Genomic DNA, 23,326 nt, shown 5'->3' with positions numbered 1-23,326 from the left:
AGAATGAAACGTTGGCACAGCAGGTTTCAGCAAAGCGAGGATACGTTGGTTTTGCACGTATCACACGTGAGCTGAATTTCTCATTAGAAGGTGGTCGTCGGCGTTGTTGTGACGCCTGGCTGCCGAGCAAGAGTCACGTTTGTGGCGGCTAAAGCAGGTATTTTAAGTTCAGATCCTAAGTTCTGCATATCCCTGTTTATTCGCAGAAACACTCAGTGCTAACAAATCTGGCATTTTAGCCGAAGCTAATCTTAGAACAACCAAACTCCACAAATCATATCTGTGACTTGAACGTAAACACGTGGTTATTGGCCCGTTACTTTGGGGGACAGAATGAGAAGAAACAACACGATTAACGCTCGAGTTGTCATCCCAAATTAATCTGTTTTTTTGTGCATCATCTCATGAACAACAGGAAGTGAATTCTAAATCCAAAGAAGTCGCGAACCCGTAAGTCGTCTCCACGTCACCAAGCTTCCAGCTCTACCTTCCTCTCGAGGCTCAAGGATGCCCAAATAAATTCTGCTGTGCTGCTTTCTGGTGTGACCAAACAATATAAAACGCACATTCGCATTCATGAATTTGGGGAGCTGGGAGTCTCTGGCCCACCTAAGTTGGACTGCGAGGGGAGACTGGAGCCCCCAGGGGAAGTCCACACAGGCGAGGAGAGTGCAGGCTCCACACAGGGAGGAGGGGGAGGGGAGGACCACCGAGTCCTTCCTGAGGATTTGTTCCTGTCAAATGAAGAAAAGCTCTGGCAACTTTTGACATTATGTTCTCAGCGGACCACGGATGAGGTCAGAAGCAGTATATCATCTTTTTTTTCTTCTTCTCCTTTTCCAGTGATAAAACCCAGCTAACACAGTGTCTTGTTACAGTATGTCCTCTTTTCATAATAAACCAATATGCTTTCAACCCGTCTGACCCAGGGACGGAGGCCTTCCCGAGCAAATTCAAAACACTTTGCGTGCGCTCTGTTCTTGACATTTAAAACCATATGAAAATGAAAATGGATCCCAATTAGAGCCACAGGAAGCATAAGGCCCTCTTGGTTCTCTTAGTAACTAGCTGGTTAAAACATTTCCCCCCACGAAATGCCTCGAAAATTGACCTTCTCGTTCTGCGAGCGGCGATAAAAGCAGCCTTGAGTGGCCTCAGATCAGGCTATTCTGATCAGCGTCTGCGAGGACGAAAATGTGAAAGTAAAAATAAGACATAGCAAGAGGGAACATAATCACACAGTGCATTGTGGCGGAGGTAGAGAACTTGCACTTCCACGTACACTCAGTAAAGAAACATGACATTAACCACTAGGTATTAATGTAAATCACAGGAGTGGAAGACGCTAATAGTCACTTTAGGACAGGTGATTATTATTGAAGCGATCGTCAGCCGATTGACACTGTGTACTGCATAAAGTCTAAAAATACATGAAAAGATGTGAGTGCATCCTACAGGGCTTCTGACATAAACACGCAGCAGTGCTATAACAGGCTAATGTGAAGGGAGGGTGGAACATGAAAAAAACAAAACAGAAAAGATGCTATATTTAAACTTGCGGGCGCCGAGGCAGGGATGTCGGTCGGATCACCTGTTGAAGAGCATTCATTTCAACAGGGGAACAAAGGTCAGCATCCTTGCTGGAGCTTTGATTGGCAGGCGGGGGAGCTTGATGCCCACAGCAGCGGCCCAGCGGAGCAGCCAACGGTGGCGTGTGGCTTGGCTGGGCCACATTTCTGACTCGATGCTGACTAACTGAGTGTGTCTGCTGACAGTGTGTCTGACTGATAGGATCACCCCGGGAGGCTCTTCCAGGGCCTTTACAAAGTGTCTCTGATAGGCCAGGCCCGTAGCACTGCCGCGAGGGCCCGTCGACAAATTAAATTTAAGCCCTGCTAATGCATAGCGTAATCACAGAGTGAGGTGGTGATAAATTTTTCAGTGGGGTTACTGTGGGCGCAGCAGAGGAGGAGGCTCGCCGTAGAATCCGAGATGACAAAGAGAGGAGAAGCGGCAGCAGCGTAGGGAAAAATTAGCCGAGTGTGACCTCAGCTCGCCGCTGAAAAAAAAAAAAACAAAAAACCTCTGCGCTCAAAAGCCAAGGACTCGTATGAAATAACAACAATAACACGCCATTATGAGATGTAACATTTTGTGAAGACCCGCGTTTCCAGGGGGAAATTTGAAAGAAAAGCAATTTCACATTAAACTATCTGACACAATGCAGGTCTGTGGAGTGTGTGTGTGTGTGTGTGTGTGTGTGTGCAGGGGGGCGGGGGGTGCAGCAGATAGCAAGGAGAGCGTGTGTGAATGGTTTGAGGGGTGGTGGCGGTGGGGGGTTGTTCGGGAGCTTCCTAACAGCCATTGGCTGACCGGGTGAGACACACACACACACACACACACACACATCCCATCCGCCGAGTTAAAAGGGATGGAGAGGATGAAATTTCAAAGCCTCCCCTGCAGACACACACTCTGCTTCGCACACACCAACGCTGAGATGTTCAAATATTCAACTCCATCGCTCCAGCCTGGTTTCATCTCCTGTACGCTGGTATCAGACATGGTTCTGCTGTGATTAATGAGAACGCCAAAAAAAAAAGCTCTACATTCATGCGTGTGTGAGCCCGTGAACATTTTTCCCATCCATGATGCTAAAAACCGCCCTTAATTAAAAAAGTCGGAGTCGTATATTTGCCGTGATTGCTTGCTGAAGGCGCTGCAAGAAAGTGAAAGTCACTGAGAGATAAGGAGGGAAGTGGCAGACATTCACCTATTAAACTCCTTTCACTTATTACCAACAATGCCGCTGTGATTAACTGGCACATTGACATCGTTTAGACGACACATTCCAGAAGAGTAATACAAAGAGTAACTCTGCTGCCCTTGGACAGACAATAAGCAGCCCTCAGAGCTGCGGCATGTTCAGCTCTCCCTCCTCCGCTTTCATTTCCCTGACTGGACAGCCTTGATTCGACCACCCGCCTCCTTTTCTTCACAAGCGTCTCTCACAATGAACATCTGCACAGTCGACGCCGCAGCTACGAAACAAAATTATACACATGCAAAATAAACCCAGCCATGATTCCGAGATCTCATTTTGTTGTTGTTGTTTTATCTTTGTTTTGGTTATTTTTTTGTTGTTTTTCTTTCTTTTCTTTTTTGTTATATGTTGGCAGCATCTTTGTTGCTAAGCAGTCGTTGCTGTGGTGATTTTTGCGCTGCACTTCCCAGAGATCACAAGTCAGTCAAAGAGTGCGGCCGGTGCTCTTCCTCCTGCTTTGACTTCTCTCTCCGTCGCTCTTTCTGAACGCTTCACACCCAGCTATCCTTCATCCACGTGCATCAAAGCGATGAGCTGCACTCGTAAAGGCTGCTTTGTTTTCAGCGATATAAACACACAAGAAACAGAGGAAACGATTTCCGGGATTATTGAGGAAATTGCTTTACTTGCTGACAGCATTCCCTTCGTTTCTTCCTGACAGGAGATCTCTAACATTAGAGAGAGTCAGGTTCACCTATCGACTGCCCCCCACCCCCCCACTCCTCCTCCAGTTCTCCACTGGTATATGAAGTCAAACGCACCTCCAGAATCACTGTCACCCTCACTGAGTAATTACAGCGATTAATGCATGGACGGACCTCGCCTCTGGCTCTGGACACTCTATCAAGACGCGTGCGGTAATGGATGGAAGTACATTCTTAATAGAGAATCCATAGTGTCTAAACCTAAGGTGGGGGTGGGAATACAAACATACACCTTTTTGACCAAGACTGACTTTACCCACAATCCTCTTGGGGGAGATCGTTTACCAGTCTTGAAACAGGAGCGAAAGCGGTCAGGTTCTTTTGCCCTTGTCGTTGCGCTCACGCTGACCTCTAAAAATGGACAACAAAGATCATATCACGACACCAACACGAGCGCCAACAGCCTTTGCACAAATTGATTTAGCCACCCAGAACTCACTCCCATCTCAATGAGACGGCAGGATGCTCACAGCATATATCACTGTCACACAAGCACCCTCTAGTGAAATGTGATTTTTATCTTTATGAGACCCCCCAACTCCCCCACCCTTTCAGTGCAGCATGTAGCGGGTTGTGATAAGTGTAGAGAAATAAAGGGTTGGCACATTACGCTAATACAGGTGATCTCGGTGCATATGGGCGCTATCACGCGGGCAGAATGACATTGTTGTGGTCCTGTGCGTTCGAAAGCGGCTGGCAAGGCAGCAGGGGGCCTGTGGTATATGGCTCATAGATCACTTATGTGTGGGTGAGAGTTGTCACCATCCAGCGCTTGGCTGTGAAGCGCAACATAGTTTATGGCACACACCCGCTAGACGTAAGCATGAATCGTGGCCCAGGCAACAATGAGGAATAAAAAGACTAAAAATAGACGATAAGCTTTTTTTTGTTGTTGTTGTTGCACTCGCCCCAGAAACAATGGCTTCTTTTGATTTTCCGTGTGTTGTACTGTGGTACAAAAGGATAAAGGAGGCATAATGTCTGACTGGGCCTGTAGTAAAAGATGTGGATGGAGCTAAGATGCCCACGCTAACCTGAAACGCACCCTCGGTGAAGGCTGGAGAGACACGATAAATGTTGCACTTTCAAGTGTGTTAAATGCACTAAGATCCCTTTCCAACTGACAACCTCTGTTACACTTAATTACAGCCAACTGCAACACAGCACTATGTCAATTATCATGTGCTTTAAGCTCTCTCCCAACGGATATTTTTACCGCCTCGGTTTCACTGCTAAAGTTTCTACCTTCTTTTATTGCTATTCTGCCCAGGTCTTGAGGCTGAATTACATTCGGCAGACAGAGCTGTAAAAACAGAAGGGATTTAAGGATTCAGATTGGTGGAGGGTAACCTAATCTTCCATAATTGGGGGAATGGTTCTCATTTATATCAGCCTACTTTAGAAAGCAGGCTCATCGGCAGGCTGCTATCATCCCGGGCATTTCACTCTGACGATTCATTTTCATAGAGGCCGGGGAAAAGGGAGGTCGGCCCGCCGTGGCTGCGAACACACATATTAAAGCTAATCACCATTAATAAAAGCACTACTCTTACTTCGCAGGTCGAGGAAATCAACATACACAACATAAACGCTGCACAAAAGATCCGTCGCATGTCGTTTTTTTTTTTTTTCTTTTTTCTTCAGCCGCCGTGCTGCTGTAGTTCTGTGCAATAACACATTCTGGGCTGCGTCTCTTCTCAAAATGGAACTAAAATGGTAATCCTCTGCCAGGCGAAGCGTTCTCGCCTCGCCAGATGCTTAGTTCTGAAATTTGCCTAATTGCCACGCTCAGATCAATCCCTTTTACTCTGCCAAATGAATCTGCCAAAGTGTGTTCCGAGCGTTCTGCCGGCCCAATATGCTTTCTTTCTCCGGCGAAGATTCGTGTTTGCGTGACTTCCGCCGAAGGCCTCAGAGAGGTTTTAGACATAGCTGGTTGCGTGTCCACCCCTGCTGACCTCCGTGCCCATTAGCCATGGCGGTGCAGTGAGGGTACAGCCCCCCCCCCACCACACACACACACACACACACACACTCCCTTCATATGGCTCAGACACATGCCGTGGGCGGACTAAATGTGGCCCTTTGATCAAAGGGCAGTGTGTGGGAATGGACACTGACTTCTTGACCTGCACACACACACACACACACACACACACACACACTATACTATACATAAATATACTCATACACTATGTACTCATTACTGTGTATGCATAATATGTTGACTCTGATGATGCACAGTTGTGAGGTGACGGAAACGAGCACAAGCTGAAACTCTTTCACAATTACTGACACACACACACACACACACACACACACACACACACATATGTGGTAACAAATGTTGAGTGAAAAAAAAAGCTCATTTGTGCAGCTGCTACTGTAGTCATTAAAACTAAGTGCATATCATGAACGGCACACACATATGCTCAGCACATCTTGGCGTAGGTATGCACCGAGGCAAACACCCATCGACGATTCACCGGCCAGCTGCACCGACAATCGCATCGTGACAAATGACTGGAAAAAGTGCTCATTCCAAAAATAATAAAAGAAGGGCAAAAAAAGAGAGGAAGAGAAAGCAGAGCAGAGGCGCCTCGCTGTGTGCAAATATAGAAAGTGACGGATGAATCAGAAGTTTAGTCAACAGAGGGGAGCTTGGTTCCAGCTGCCCGGCTGTCTGGTGAGCCACTCTATGCTTGTCAACAACATGCCCTATCATTCTCACACAACTATCTACTCACAGAACCAAGACCCGCCCCCTTCAGCCCTTCGGCAATTCCAACATCCTCCGAGAGGAACACCTCTGAAAGCAGAACGGGTTGCGCTCGCAGCGGCGGCGGTAGCAGCAATCGCTTTCCCCCCCTCGTGTCTCTTTTCCCCCTCCCCTGTTCCCCTTCCCTCTCCTCTCCCTCTATTTCTGTGCACCCTCTCTCATTCCTTTTTGTCTCCACTTCTTCCTCTCCCTTCCCGCGCTGCCGCTACTGCTGCTGCGTTTGGCGCGGTGCATGAAAACATAAAAGAGGCAAAGGATAAAAAAAGGGGGGTTGAGAGAGAGAGAGAGAGAGAGAGAGAGGGAGACAAACCGACGTCGGGAAGGATGGAGAGGCTAAATTAGCATGAGAATACTCACAGTGTTGTTGCTGAAGGAGCGCGGGGATGGGAGCGCGGCACCGGTCCCTCCGTCAGATACAACCTGCACACACAAGATTGAAGAGGGAAAAAAAAAGAAAACTAGGCTGTGAGAGCGGCAAAGAGGGGAGAGGAGGAGGAGGAGGAGGAGGAGGAGAGAAGAGCAGGACACAGAGGAGGAGGAGAAGAAGAAGAAGAAGAGGGGGGAGGAGGAGGGAGCAGAGCATCCAGTGCACACACCAACAGGAGCCCAAATAAAGAAATAAAGGATTTCTCGAGGAATGTGAGGAGTGTGTTTGGGCAGTGATGTATGTTTTTTGTGTGTGTTTGTGTGTTTGTGTTGTTGGGGGAGGGGGGGGGGGGCGTCTTTGGGAAATATAAAAACACACACACTCACACACACTCACATGCGGGGTTGCACTTGGGTGCGCAATCATATTTGACAGGTCTGATCCGCGGTCCACCTACCTCCTTATCGCTACCTCACTCTTCCACAGTGCTCTCTCTCTCTCGTTCAATCTCTCTCTCTCTCGTTCAATCTCTCTCTCTCTCTCTCTCTCTCTCTCTCTCTCTCTCTCTCTCTCTCTCTCTATCTCTCCCTCGTTTGCTCTCTTTCTCTCTCTCTCTGTTGCTCACACTGATGCCGGAGATTCAGCTGCTACAGGGAAGCTATCGCCCTCATCGCTGTATGTTACTGAACGAGGGAGGGCACCATCGGATCTCCCACCCGCCCACGCCACCCGGCCCAACACTGCATCCCCCCCGCCCCATCCCCCACCACCGCCCCAACCCCTCCACCACCTGCCTCCCTCCCTGTGCGAGCGCTTTCCACCTCGAACGTACAGAGAAAGAGAATGCTTCAATTGAATGAAAGCAATCCCAGTGGCATTGATGCAATTATAGAGGCTGCTGGCAATGTTTTCTGCTTTTTTTCGTTCCCTCTGTCCTCTCTCGGGCCGGTGGAGGGTCTGTTTTCTCTCTCTTTCAGTTTCTCCGTGCTCCAGACATATGCCACTATTAATGTGGCTTCTGTCACTTCAGCTGTTCTGGTCAGATCACTTCAGTCCCCCATTCCACCTTCTCGGGCCCACGTAAAGTCTGCCTCCTTCCCTCCACCTGCCTGCATGGCTGCTTTAACTCCACCTTGCACAACCTGACAGCACCATTCAGCTCCAGCAGTTACTGAGAGGTAAAATATATTAATCCTCCCGGCCTTATCGGGTCTTGCAAGGCAAGTGCGGCATGGCACGGCACGGCACGGCACAGCAGCGAACAACACAAATGATTCAGGAGAAACTTTAATAACTGTCTTTTCAGTATGGCTTTTTGATGCATGCTGCTCCAGTGTTTTCTCTCTTCCTTTTTTCTCGAATCTAGCCGTACATATATCACCAAAAAAGAGCTGTAAGTCAAACACCTCAGCCTCTAATCAGGTAGCCCTCCCTCCTTCCCCTCCACCCCCGCACGCTGCATCCCTCCAGCCACGACTGCACTTTATCTCCCCTCAATTAACATCTTCTGAGCGAGCCTCTATTATCTTAACCACACAGAGCAGAAGAGGTCCTCCGAGGAGACGCCGTGGAGGACGGCTGAGCTGCGGACAGAGGGCTCCCAGCCCTGCTGCCGCTGCTTCAATTTGCAGGCCTAATTAAAGCCCAAGTCAGACATGACAAACTGCGAGCGGAGGTGCTACAGAAACAAACACCGACAGAAGCGTTGCCTGCGCGGGTGCATGTAGCCCCGAGGATTCTCTTTGTGAGGATTATCTGCCAGAAAACAGGCACGTTCACGTCAACGTCATGACAACATCATCCAAATCTCTTTTGACTGTTTGCTCGGTTTGATCATGTTTATTTTCTATCACCACAGTGTCATAGCATCCATAAATCATTTTCCATAGGAAGCAGAGGCACACACAGAGAGACAATGCTGCCTCGCTAAAGCTCAAGGATTCCTATAAAATATACACAGCTGCTTGACGCCATGCTTATATACGGCTAATTTCTGTTTTGTATAATGCCCCCTGTGCCCTGTTTCATCTGTTCGGTTGCCCTCACCAACTTCAATTTCACCCTATGAAGCCATCAAACCATCCATTAAGCCATCAAGCTGCCCTCTTTGTCCTTGCTCCCCTGTCTGACAACAACAGCAAGAGCCGGTGTCGTGTCCCCCTGCACTCTCACCGCTGAGGTAGCCCGGCGATTTGGCCGGCCCTGCCTCCAACTTTGGCTCGAGCCAGACTATTAAGAGTATTCTATTACTGTTGGGTTAACCTGTCACGCTTGGCTGTGGCTCTCTTTATTGTCTGGCCACTCTGAAAGGGCAGGGGATAAAACTCCATCAGCAGGACAAACGACCACACATGCCGCAATTCATCAGACACCCGGGGCTTCCCCCCCGTGGACGCTGGCCACTGCAACCTCTCTTACGCCGCCGGGGTAGCCTTCGTTCTCCCTTAAAATGTGAGCTCCCAGGGGCCAATCTGCACAGCAGAGGATGGACACAGTGGCATCTTTGGTCACATAAGGTTTTCACTTCTTAATCATGACTCGGGAAATAGCAGTTCTATCAAGGCTGAGGGAGTTAATGTATTGACTAAGATCAGGTGGTGCGGCAGGCGGTGCGGGGAAGTGATTAAGAAATCAGACTAGTGATCAGTGGATGACAGGGGTCAATCCCCTGTCGGGCAATTGGGTAGTGGCCTTGGGCTAGGTACTTAGCCCCCAGTACACCAGCTAGACACTCAACTGTGTGAGTGCATAAAATGTCAAATTCAACTTCACCCTTTGCAAAGGTTCAAAGCAAGGAGCTGACAGCGAACGCTTTGGTTATTAAAAAATTCATATCGTAATGAAACAGCCGTGTTCCATCTTCACACATCCCCCTCCAGCAAACACGGCGCTCCTTTTTTCATGGGATCCATCAAGGGAGGGCCACAATTAAGTGACTAATTTGATTAGGAGATAATGTGAGTCCCACTTAATGGAAAGGACAGACTTCACAACACAGGCAGATTAGTTTGGTGGATGCCTGCTTATTAATTAAGACAGCCCTCCGTGCCCATATTAAGTCAAATGCACAGATGCCGTTTTAGTGGGTCAGGGGTACGCACGAGTACAGAAACTGGGATGTGCAAAAAAAAAACAAAACAAAACCCAAAAAACTGAAAAGAAAAGAAAGTTAAAATGGCTGTGACGTGTTTTAATTAAACTTGAAATAACTTTTGAAAACTGTTTGGGTATATGCTTGCACTATTTACCAATTCATGTTGTTAAAACATGCCAACGTATCTTCTCATTTAGAATTTCTCTGCGTTTCCGCTGTGTGTCATTGCACACCGTAGCAGCAGCAAGTCATTATACTCTTTCAAATTACCTCCCTTGCTGTCATTCACTTTTTGTCTCTGATACTACATAAGCCCTTCAGAAGGACTCCTGCTTTTCATTTATGATTTCATCTGCATGCCGAACCACGTCGACGACTTGCGCTCTGTCCCTTAGAAGATTTGATGTGAACACATAATGAATAATTTATCAATAAACTAGTTTAATTTTTCAGCAAAAAGCTAATAAATGGGGCCAATTTTCTCCTCTATGAATCGAGCTGATTTCTTGCCTTGACTGAGGAGCTGTAACATAAAGGATGACACAAGTAGGCAACAGGGTCCCAGTGTGAACAATTCCAAACTGTTTCTGCCATCTCGTGTGACACATCTTTCCTGAGGTCCAACTGATTTTGCTTGTAGTTTATGTCCTGCATGCCCCCGCACGCTGACAATCAGCCAGACGGATCTCCAGCACACCGAGTCCCCACAGGAAAAGGTGAAAACCACAACCAAAAGCATGAGAGATGACTGCATTTGCGCCAGTCCTTGAGTTTGTGCTCGGCTTCTGGCTGGCGTGTTCAGCCTCTGCGGCGCTCTGTCAAAACGGGCACAACGCACACTCCCGAGCGCTCTGTTCACAGTGGCCGAATCCCTGCCGTGCGAAGCTGGAAGGGTATAATCTCCCAGCGGTATTCTGGGTGGTGAATCTGCCGGTGTTGTCTGTGCATACCAATGGCAACCTCACCTCCGTCTGAGGAGTTATGATGTATAAAGAGAGGACATAACGTGTCAAGATGTTGTCGGGGACATGTAGGTGTCTGAAAACTGAAAACACATTCACATCACCACCGTCAACACCACGAGGGCACCGGTGTTACCACTTTGGCGGCTGCTACTGCTACCACCTGCCTCTGTGCAGTCACACTGCACTGGATTCAATCAAGCAGCCGTGTAAAACAGCCACGTCTGCGTCGCAGTGTTTATGCACGGCGCCACATGCAGAAACGTGGCTCACTCCAAGAGCTGTGATCATCTCAGCACACAACCGGGTGACGGAATTTCATTTGACAAGAGGAACATCTCTGCAAACCGAGAGGTAACGGAAGACGCAGGTTAAACTGCTGCGAGACTTATTACCTTTGGATTAGATGGGAAAGGAGCGACACCCTCAGAGAATATACACAACTCTAAAAATCTGTTTAGAAAGAGTTGCTGTACACATGCTTCGTACAAAGCCCCCAGAGTGAAGAAGCTTAATGAAGCCTCGCGAGGGGCTAGTGTCTGCAACGCGAGGTGTCAGGTGACTTCCCTTCTGGCGGTACTGTATGTGCATCTCATTGGTATGTGCAACACGATGAGGCCTTGGCTCTCTTCTGATTATGATGTCTGCTGAGAGCCGGGCCAGCCCAGGGTGAGAGCCAAACCGACAAGGCTGAGATGGAGGGAAGATTCAGAGAGCCTCTGTTCTCTCACCGGGGGATCCCCCACATCATTTAGCGCCTCATGCAGATCGCTGCTAGTGGCAACACAGCCCTCTGGGCCCAGAGAATTAATGTACCAAGCAATGGCAGAAGTGATTTATTAAAATAACACACCCTGATGAGAGAGAGGAGCCAAGCGTTGCTCTTTCTCACTTCGTCCCCATATGCCGCAGAGGGAGGAAATGGAATCCTATAGGTGCTACTGCACAAAAGCAACAGAGGAGGGACTGAGTGAAAGTGGACAGCCACAGCACAAAGTGTGCAACACTCCTCGCTGTCATTGCTTATTTATTTACCCTCTTTCCATTTGAGTCGGGCCTTGTATTAAATTGATCCCTCCTGCCGCGTTTTGCCTTGTTGAACAAGCGCAAAGCCCCGTTAAGTGTCTGTGAAAGGCTGGTGATTGTGTTTGCGGCGCCCCGGGTGTACCGCGGCCATCCGCTCCCCTCTATCTCCCCCGGACAGACGGGATTAGAAGCTGGGAGAGAGGCTGAATGACCCTCTGGAGGGAAGACAGGCAGGCAGTGAGCAGCTTGATTCGGGGCTCACACACACAAATAGGCGCAAACAAATACAAGCTGCTCGTGCACACGCATCCTCTCGGTCACATGAGCTCTGAGTGTTTAAGGTTGAGCTTAGCTTGCCCCCCCGACAGATGCATGGTCAAACACACGCAGAGGTAGGCATGCACTTACCTGTGAGCTCGCACTTTAGCGAGTGTACTGTATGTAGCCTCTCAACTGCTGATGATATGAGAACATCTGCCGCGCTGCTAAACATCTGCTCTTCAATAGCTCAGATCTAAGCTCTGATATTTTTACTGTTTTCATTTTTTTTTCATTAAGCCAATGGAGAATTGTGTCGATGGCTGTCAACATCACCCCTGAATGGTATAGTGGAGTGACTGCAGAGAGATTAGTGAATGTGGACTGGAGGGAGGGAGCTGATGTGGTTCCCTCCTAGAGCCACTGATGGTTATGCACAGTCAGACACGGAGTTGTACACAGGAGGTCTCGCATTTACATACATTTACATCTAAGACATTTAGCTGACACTCTTATCCAGAGTGGCTTACTATACATACAAGAGCGAAGTAATTCTAAACGACTGAACTGCAAACACTCCAAGCAGCTGACAGCAAGGAGTGCAAAGGTTGAGCTGCGAGAGAGTAGATTACAGAAGGAAAAGGATCTCATGACTCAAATCGCTGTGTAAACGGAATATGAGCCAAGCTGATTTTTTTGAGAGGAAAAATCAGGTGCAAATGCAGTTTGGGATCTGAAGTGTTTCTCCTTGAGGAAAAATGGACGACCTGAAAATAACCGTACTCACACATCTGAGATCCCCGAGAAGCTGCAGCACTCATCTCCCAGTCTGCTCCATCTGAGCCCCCAGGGGGACGTTACTGTACCCCCACCCCCGTCAAAGCAACGGAGCAGCACTCATTCACATAAAGAAGCACACTTTGAATCCATTCAGATCAGATGATTACGATGCTGGGCACCCTCCTCGGCGGGGCAGATAAGTGGTGGGGCTCCGTTCGACATTTACATCTCATACACCTCTTCAAACACCGGGTCTTTGTAGTCATGTGTTACATTTGAATAAAGCAAAGTTTGAATTTTTAAGCAGTGTGGAAACTCATCAAACCGCCCGGCCGGTGAGGCCCTTGTCTCTCCTGGCAAATAACTCTTGGTTACCTTATTCAAACTGAAAGTGGCAGGGCTCAAATCAAATCAAGTCAAATCAAATTGTGCTTGGATGAAAAAGTGAGGAGCGGGGAGGGAGAGCAAGAGGGCTTGAAAACAGTCACATTTTCTCAGGGCGTTCAAGCTCTTTCTACCCTTTAATAGCTCAGAACAGCAATTTACTAAATATTGCATTTTAATTTGCACAAAGATTGCTTTAAAGCAGCTATAGTTTCACTGAAGACAGTCCAGCACAGAAGATGCCAAAGAGGTCTGTGCACAGAACACACACACCAGTGGAAGCTTTAAACGTGTAGCACTCAATACGGTGACCTTTCATTGTATAATTATGTCACCAGAGGTCTGATATAAGAAATAAACACGAGTGTTTATCCAAAGGCCTGAACGGGAAAACTAACAAAGGGAACCCTGACCGCGGGGCGGAGAAGCGCCTAAAGAGAAGACCTGGAGAACATGTCATCATGTCATACCAAAGTGCATTCTGTCTGATGAACGGATCGAGGCTGACGAGGTAGGCAGGCTAACCGATACAGAGTGAGAGGCAACCTCGAGTCGTACCAGGCTCCTCTGCCTTCAGCTTGAACTTTAGTGGCAAAAGATGAAATAAAATAACAATGGGTTACCATAGCAATAACAGTGGAGCACATAACTAAGTAGTATGAGCGATGGAGGGCATCTTGGCGGGGAGGGGGGGTGGTGGTGGTGGTGGTGGTGCACCCAGCTTTTATCTGTCAGCCGCAATCCTCCATCATCAAAGCTCTTCTCCACTTTCAGTGCCAAGACTGAGAGACACCAGTGGATCATTAGTCTCCACTGAAGAAGACAGTCATTTATCCATTTTTTCTTCTTTTCCACAAAAGTTGAGAGTGAAGGAGGGTTTGTGCGGGAGAGAAAGAGAGGGGGGAAAGATAGAAAGAGAGGTAGATTTTTTTGTTTTTTTCTTAGCAAGTCAGTTTCTCTGGGCACTGACTTAACTCCCTTTGGGCTACCTGTGCAGGTATCAAGCCTGGGGTCTGATGGGCTCCTTTCTCTGTGAAGCAGCAGCCCTTTGCAGCACATCAATACGCTGAACTTTTCCTGCCGAGTACCTGAGCTCTGCTGCGTGACCCGCTCCTCCTTTATCTATTCTGTTTAAAGATACCGGATGCGGGAGAAGGAGCTTGATTACCTCCTGGGACAAGCGCACTCCTCTTTAAGTTTGCCAAGTGAGAAAGTCTTCAGAAGTTTGTTGACAGATCTCTGCTGCGGCGGGAGGGGAGCGATGGACATGGTAACCTTGGCTCTCCAAAGGACAAATGGAGAGTTTTGAAAAGATCAAGCAGGAGGGATTTTGTTCATGGAGGAGATGGACAGGAACAGGACGTTGCGGGGAGCTCAGGTGAGCGTGGGGATACGTACAGTGCAACACCACACAGAGCATTTTTTTAGGAGTCCTCTCCTACGTATGGATGTGTCATCAAGGTTAAAAGGCGTCCGCAGAATTCCTTTCACAAAAAGAGGAATTTAAGAGAGCGTAAAGGAGCAAAACTCAAAGCCAACGTGCAGAACGGACTCCAGAAGACGCTTTTATTCCTCTGCTGCACTCACGAATTCAGATCTGACGTGTTCCAGCACAGTCAAACAAGGATGCTCGATAACGCAGGAATGCTTTTAAAAATCTGTTTGCATGAAAGCCTCTGTTGATACTCTTTCATACCGCCTATATGAAATTCTCAAACCGTATTTTTCAAATGCAAATAGGAATGCATGCACCTGTTAACGTGAACTCCTTTTTGTTAAAAGTATTTTTTTTATTATTAGTTTTAGATGCAGTTTGATGTACTTTAACAAAATACCATCATACCACATGTTACCCTAACCTGCACCATTACTGATTCACAATATGACAGGTCAACATAAGTTGAATAGCAAGTATGATAAAAGAAAGAAAGAAAGAAAGAAAAAGAGGATACAAAATAACAGAATAGAAGAAATAAAAAGTGAATGCAGTGAGTGGGAAAGGCAGCACGTTTTTTGTAAAATCTTTTGTATTTGTAATATCTTTGTGTTTTGATTCAGAGCTTGTTGCCAAATGTTGTGAAAGTTGACAGCAGAGCCTCTTGTAGCTTCACGAAGTTGTTCGAAGGTCAGATGATGCAAAAGATCTCTGATCCACAGACTGAGAGTCGGATGAGAGCTTTCTTTACATCTCAGTGACAGCAGGTGCTGTTATTTTCTTTTCTGTGTTAAGGTGGCACAATTAGCATTTAGGCAACTCAGTGTACGTCTAGTTTAATATAACGAGGTTCAATCATACAGGAAAGCTTTTTATCATCCGACAGACTGGGAAAGTCACTCTCAGCTGTCGTGTTTGAGCACCAATGCAGTTTGGGGCAGTTTGTGAAATAGTGACAAAATGTAAAACCAGTTGGTTGTATTCTTTTCGTGACAGTTCCAGTTAAAAATGGAAAATTGGAGTCCATATATAGAAATCCTAATTGTAAAATATCGTCAGTACTTCATGAGTTTTTCCCTAATCAAAATGAATCCCATAAATTTCATGTCACGACTGTTTGAGGAACTGAAGATACTGCTAACTTTAACCAAAGAGCCTGTGTTGTCTAAATCCAGCCTGAGATGGGATCTGAACTGGATTCTGATGAAACAGACCTGGACTTTGTACTCCCACCATCCACCCTGACCACCTCCCAGCGACTCAGCGCTTAAACTTTGCGTTTCATTCAGTCAAAGGCGGATACAAAAGACAGCTGTTGAAAACTGTGTGCTAAGTATTTCACAAACTGCCTCAAACTACCCTGGAAATCCGGCGCTCAGTGAGTTTGGTGTTGAGGCGCAGCGTCTTAATGGAAACAGGGATTTATTTTTTTATTTATCTTTTTTATAACCCATACAAACATTTTTGCTCATGTGAAAACCTTTGTCGACAGTTAAAGACAAGCTGTTTCACAGGTAAACAATGCGGCATTCAGGCAGTTCGGCTTCGACACTGCAGTGTATTTGGACAAGATGATGAATATACCGAACGTCTAGTCAAGCCTGCGTAATGGATCCATGTGTCAAGGTGTGACTTCGAGGTGTTTCCTGAGGAGCGCTGTGTGTCTCCTGGCCTTTATGAGAACTGCTTGGTTGTATAAGTGTGTGTGTGTGTGTGTGTGTGGCTTTGTAGCTGCTGGGCTCCACAGGTACACAGGCCATCGATCACACGGTGCGGCCATTATACACAGGCAGGGGTGGAGGTGGATAATGCTCCCACTGCTGCCACTGCCGGGGCCGCGACCGCTCGCGGGTCAAGCATTTGGCTGGCCAGCGGTAATCAAGGCGACAGCGGGCTGCCTGTCTGCGTGACAGATAACGTCACTAACACTCATCTGTACACACGAGCACGCAAATACTCCGCCCACACACACACACACACACAGTCTACCGGTTTGCTTCTGTGATGCATAATGAGGCACATAGCAGGAGCAGGAGGCTTGTGTGGTTACGCACCAAAATATAACACGGTGGCATTACAGAAATGGACATTAAACGATACAAGCTGCCGTATTTTTTCAACACACAGTGGTATCGATAAGCAGCATCAGCATCGGTAACAGCACTGATAAAGTCCTTACAATATTCATCCATACTTTCAGAAATACTACTGATCCTGAATAAAATGCACATGCATGGAGGCATTTACTATATCAGACAGCAGGATAAACTCACTGGTCTCTTGTTGACAACAGGAGATGAAATAACACCAGCATTATCCTTTAAAGCTGCAGTGTGAGATATTCCTGCAATAACACAGGCACCTCATTAACTTCAAACCAGGAAATGAGGCAGAAACAAAGAAGAATGTTCTGCTCCTAATTGTGAGAGAAGCTGACGAGAAGATTCAAAACGAGCGAGTTAAATATAAAACTGTCTCTTAAACAGCAGTGAGCTTTCAGAGACTCAGAGCCGGGGCTCACCAGTGATGGCTCCACCTGTTCAACACCTCCGCCCTCCACGCTCACAAAGACATTGAAGACCAAGAAGCGTGCAAATTCGGATATTCAGGCTTTGCATTAAAAAAAACCCCTAAATGCTCAGTTAAATCCAGCTGTTTTGTTGTCAACGTGCAGAACAGACTCCAGAAGGAGTAAGCCCAATTACACCGGAAAAAGATGCAAATGGCAGGTAAAAACAACGGCACACTTTGTTTCAAGTTTAACTTAAACCAGACTGCATTTGCTCGATTTCCAATGCATTTCCAACGTTCCTGCGAGCCGTCACTTCGCCGTCTCCTCGACGTAAAAAAATAAAAAAACATCTGCCGTTTGAGCTTCCACACATGGCAGGTGGGAGGACCGAGCGAAGGGAAAGCAGGTGAGACACAGACGGGGAAGGAGACAGAAATAGAGGAGAGCAGATAAATAGAGGGGAGAGGATGTGGTGAGGAAGCAGAGCGTAGTAGAGCCGGCCGCTGGGACTGTGAGGAATGAGCTGGCTGTGCTATAGGAGGCCTTAATGAGCATTCTCTCTAAACCCTGGAGAGTCTCTCTGCAGCTCTCACCCGATCTCTGTCTTTTCTCACAGCCAACGAGGCAAAGACACACAGAGCTGGTAGCGTGCTGCCGTATGCACAGATTCACACAGAACATAAAGAAAGGCAGACGCAGACAATCAGCCCACCGGTGAGTCTGAATTTGTCCTGTTATAATTCCCCTCTGCAGGGCACACAATCCTCTCCCATAGTGAGACAACATTAACAGGATACAGTTCTCTCCCTGCTCCTGCAGACAACACTAATATCTTGCTCTATTTCAATTCCATTGCGTTAAATTGGTACAGTGAAGTCAGTGTGGATCCTAATAAACCAATAAACACCTCTGAACCAAAGGGAGACGTGTGGCAGCCGTGCTCGGATAATGGCCACTTTATGCATTAGCAAAAACACCTGTAGTAATAATGGCTTCCTACTGTAGGTCCCTTTTTTCCCCCTCTCTCTCTCTGCAGACTAATGTGCCCTTGATTCTCTCTCACTTATCACTCCTCCCAGCTGTGGATGACAGGGGTAAGCGTCAGTGTGTAAAACCCTCAGGTTTTATCCCCCCTACAAAAAAAAAAAAAAGAAAAAAAAACGCCCTTTATTTTTCCCAGGGAAATGGCTGAATGACAAGGTGTCTGGCGAGCCTGAGTTATGGCTTGATGTGTGCGGGCCTGAAAAATGGAAAAATGATGAACAACAGGACAAAAAAATTCAGAGGGAACAAGTCGCCGAGGCGAGGGGGACGGCTGTAAATCTGGTTGCGGGACAGGACAGGAGATGAGGCAGGAACACGAGCTCAGAAGTGCGCAGGTGTGTTTGTTTTCTGCCTCATCGTGTGCACAGAGGATGAAGAGGAGGCCGTCTTTATTTAACAAAGTGATTAGACCTCTGTGTTGCCTCTCAATTCCAGCCCTGAGTGGCTGTGAAGCTGCTGCAGCCGCTGAGCTGGCCGGACCTTGGAAACCATCAAGAGCCTCTGAACGACTCGCTCTCATTAACTTTTAACCAGCAACTCGGGCCTTAAATCATCTCGCGATCCCCCCCGGCATGCTGACCCCGCTGTGGATGGCGGAGGCAGCAGCCGAGAGGTGTTTCATCAGAGCTAGCCCACCGGACACCCTGCTGATTTAATGGGCTACAATTACACTGCTTCTGACACAATATACGGCAAACATTTATAGATTTTCCCTCCCACCAACTCCACAGCCAGCAGCGCCGATACATTTTTTCCCCACCACCACCAGCCTGCTTGACAACCGGAGTATTCGTATGACTAAATTACATGTTGTGAATTCAGCTCCGCACTGACCTAGGGGCCAGTGCATATGGTAAATGCTGCAATGCCTCAGGCTACTGCGCCATGTATGAAGCATATATGAACAAACTATACAGTTGGCCTTCCCTATACTCATAATGCAGCTGTTTATTATTTATTTTATACCCTGCTGGAGAAGGGCTGCTCGCTGGAACCGATGTAATGAGGAACTAGCCGTCACGGTGGAACCATATGGCTGGCCTGCTATTTATGTATATCTGGTCTGATTAAGTCAGGTCTGGAGGCCCCAGAGTACAGCAGTTAGTTGATGGTGACTGGAATGGGCTACTAGGACGCCACCGAGCCCAATCAAGCGCCATGGAAAAAAATTAGACAACAGTCCCCCGAGAAGCACTCCTTGTTTTTGTCCCTTTGTTAAGGAAGACATGCTAATGTGTATCTTACTATAAGTGGATCTCAACCGAGATGGTGCGCCGAGCTCCGGGTCGTCATCAATCATACCGTTGGTGTCTATTGATTCTGTCCAGACTCATTATGACATCCGAGAGCCGCCTGCCTCCAGCATGTGTCCTGACGTCGGTGTCGTCGCGGATGCAGAGATGTATGATGCTCACATCAACACGTGTTGGGAGGTTTTTTTGGTCAAAGAGCCCCGCTGGCTGGCACACACCTCAAATCTACCTGCTTCTTTGTTATTCAGTCGATTAATGCAAATCAATTGCAGACTGTATTAATTACCATTTTTAGTTTTTGCACTGGCTCAGACCTGAGAGACTGAAGGGCAGCCTGTTTGAATATCTCAACTAGAATGTCACATTTTATAACTTGATTTTTACATGTCATAATGTCTCTTTTCGTGGCACATTTCGTGGGGTCTGTTTGATTCTATTTTCTGGCTTCTGTCATAATTCTACTTTTGTATAATCTAACTATTTGATTTTATGCATTTTAGCTCCTTTAATTCTTTACAGATCCTCTGAAACATGTTCTGAAAAGTGCAAAAGTGCAAGTATCACATCATCTCAGTCAATCTGATCTTCCCGCTGCATTTCCATACACAGCGGTGGAAGAAGTATTCAAGTAAAAATACTGCAAAAGTCCTCCATAAAAAATTCAACACAAGAAGTAATTGCAGCAAAGTGCAGTTTTCGAGTAAAAGTACTGCTTTGGCCCATCTGACTGATAAATGATGATAGATGACATCATGGAGGCGCTGTTCATACTTTAGTGGTTTATATTTTATTTTATACAGCTTTATAAAGAGGGACACCAGATGATTAATGGGAGAAGAAAGAGGAAAAACAAAGTCACTTAACGCAAATGTGCTTTCAGATTGTGGACTTTGTCTCTGATCTTTGATTTGTGCTGAGATATTGAATCATTTGAATGTCTGCTGGACTGAGACCTCATGAATGATCACATAAACATTTGAAATGTGACCCCTGACTACACACATCCTGTCTGTAAGGTTGGAAACCACTGCTTGCATCTTTAACAATGTGTTGTATTTTAAAAGGTTGTTATATTACCCAGTGTGAAAAATCTTCATCTTTACAGGAACTAAAACTGTCAAATAAACGTAGAGGAGCAGAAAGTACAACATCTAATGCAGTGGAGCGGAAGCATAAAGTAGCATCAAATGGAAATTCTACCTCCAGTAAATGTTTTTAGTTGTTTTCCACCCCCGACCATCCAACAATACAACTTGAAACCATAAAAACATCCGACAGTTTGTAACCTGAAACATGCAACAAAACCCCCGATCCCCGAAACAGTCCCGACCCTCCGTCCTTCAGCTGGACTAATCTTGTCTTGTCACCGGCTTTTCACTGAAGGTCATCGCGTTGTCTCCTGGGTGACAAAGCAGCCTGGAGTTTCGCTTATCAGCCACGTTATCAGGCAGAAAGAAGAAACGATCGGCCTGTTAATCACACTTTGGTTTGACTTCAGCATTCGGCCCGACGTCATGTTCACATTTCATGTTTTGTGTTTGGGAGGGGTTCTTGTTTTGCCCAAACCAGCCAGTCATCGGCACAGCCGTCACGCCAAAGTTATTTTCAACACAACACAGAAGCTGGTAGGAGCTGCGAGGAGCAGTTAACTCTTAACACCTGGGAGGTATATTTGGGAAATGTGCCATTTAAAAAGTTGTTAGCTGACTTAAAAACGACACGTCCCTGCCAACTTCTGGGGTGAAACAAATGCCGCTCGGCATTTTTTAGTTTAGTCGTGTTTACTCACGCTGCTGTTCTGTAAGACACCAGCGGCCTCACACTCAAGCTAACAATCCATCAGGAGTTGCTGTCACCAGTTTCATTTAGCAGTTTACAACCCTGACAGGGAATATTCATGAATCTTATGAGCTCAAATGTCAGTGTGAAAGCACGGCAGAAGCCGCTCCCTCTATTAAAATTCACTTCTGTTCACTTTTTATATTTGATACTTAATAATTCACGCAAAAGCACTTGGATAGAAACATGAATCATGATAATAATTCATACATAATTCACATCAAAAAGGAATTTACACTTTTGCTAAAGTGAAGGAAAGTTCTCTCACACAGCAGTCTCTGTTACTAAAATCCGGTTCTGGGGGGGCACCGCGTTGGCCTTGATGCTGGTCTGACAGCCTCTAGCTGTGCTTGTCCTGCTCTGACAAGTCAAAATGTCTGCTGTGAAAAAGCGTGAAGATATTAAAAAAAAAAGGCCAAAAAACGAACTATAAAAACCTGTGCTTGTATCCAGTTGAGATGTGGAAAGAGATGAGATAATATAATGAAGCACTTTTACATCTTCAGCACTCAGTAGAAATGGCGGTCATTATCTGCACATTACAGTTTACCTCAACCACTGATTTTATTCCCGCCTGTACAGGATTTCTGCCTTTCAGAAACATATTTGCCAGTAGATTATTATGCAGGTAGAAAATCCATCCGATTGCTTTTGAGGAAGTACAGCAGGACGACTTCTCAGACTCGCTGGGGGAAAAAAGTGAGGCTACTTTGTGTCAGAAGAATCTCTGCGACGTAGGAGTAACACAAAACTCTGCCAAAAATGACAGTGACCTCTACGTTCTGCATTATCTGGGTTTAGCTCTGTCAATGCCTGACACCGTGGAAAAGCCTCGGTAAGAGTTAATGATTCAGACCGGGATCCTGGTGGGAGGGAACCTGCTGGGTAAATCCGGCCTGTAGGAGTTGGCCTCCAGGCACGTAGGAGGCCTTTGTGCCAAACACAAGGCCTGAATCCACCACACCACCGCACAGTGACAGGAAGAGGGGAAGAGATGAGATACCGGGCCTGTCCTCCTACTCTGTACTTCCTGAGATGAGTGTGTGGTGGTGTGTGTGTGCTTACACCTTCTATGAGATCGTGTATATGTATACTGTAAACAGAGCGCCCCTGTGCACATACACTGTGTGTATATGTTGTATAATATCACTTTGAGCTGTGTTTGCTCGCTCTCTGGGTTTTGTTCTCTGGATGTTTTGGGAGCAGAGCGCTGCGGAGGCGGCCGCGGCTCAGGCCTGGCCTTTGGACCCGGCATGCAGTGTAGGCCTGCTGACAGGCAGGGGACTCATGCACCTCAGAGCTCCCTGTGACCCTCCCACCTCCCCCACCAGCACCACCAGCACCACCAGCACCGCACACACAGACACTCAGATAGTAGAAATGAGCTCGACTTGGCCCCTTGAGTTAGTGGGTGGCAGAAGCCAGAAGATGGGAATCGAAACGGAGCAGAAAATGGCCTGTGACTTGTCGGTTGTTCTCTGTCCAACCCAGGCATCAGAATTAATGCTGGCACTGTATGTTTCTGTAAATCCAGGGATTGAAGCGTCTCTTGTGTTTAAATTTTCAGCTTTATGTTGCGTTAATGCTGTGCTTAAGGTCTGGTTGGGTTTGGGCGTTAAAAACAAATGGTTTGTCAAAGATGATGTTCTGCCCAAAAATACCTGCTTCAGTGCCACAAACACGGCTATAAGATGGCCCAACAGATGGTGAAATGAACTGGTCTGACGGTTGGTTCAGGTGGTCGCCTCCACGTCTTCGCCTCCACCTCCAGCTCAGGTACGTCACCTGACAGGTACGTATGAGCTGCGCAGAACTAACACATCCAGTGCCAGCATTACATTGTGGTGACTGTTCTTGCCTAACAGCTGTTTTTTTTATTTTCACAAATCCTTGAACTGTCCGACTCTTCAAACTGAGAAAATGTTAGAGGTTTGTTAGCAATGTTCATCAGCTGCTGATTCATCTCAAGGCTTTGGAACATGTTTCATGTTCCGTTACCTTCACAACTGGCTTCACAAAAACTCGCCAAGACTTTGAACCAATCAGTCAAACTACATCCAGTGAA

At 46.9% G+C, this 23,326-nt stretch overlaps 1 protein-coding gene across 6 annotated transcripts in view; it reads right to left on the bottom strand.

The window, feature by feature from the left end:
• The window catches only part of rbfox3a (RNA binding fox-1 homolog 3a), a 450,354-nt gene that overhangs the window by 222,815 nt on the left and 204,213 nt on the right, over positions 1-23,326 (bottom strand). For 4 of the 6 annotated variants that reach the window (XM_046414287.1, XM_046414282.1, XM_046414288.1 and 1 more), the window contains one exon: positions 6,665-6,727. The exons of the other annotated variants lie outside the window; for them this stretch is intronic. The gene's annotated coding sequence lies outside the window, so the exon portion shown is untranslated. The remainder of the gene's footprint in view (positions 1-6,664; positions 6,728-23,326) is intronic. 6 annotated transcript variants of the gene reach the window in all.

The sequence above is a fragment of the Scatophagus argus genome, chromosome 16 (genome assembly GCF_020382885.2).
Source record: "Scatophagus argus isolate fScaArg1 chromosome 16, fScaArg1.pri, whole genome shotgun sequence".
In the NCBI taxonomy this organism is placed as follows: Eukaryota; Metazoa; Chordata; class Actinopteri; family Scatophagidae; genus Scatophagus; species Scatophagus argus.
This window is presented reverse-complemented; position numbering and strand designations above follow the sequence as displayed.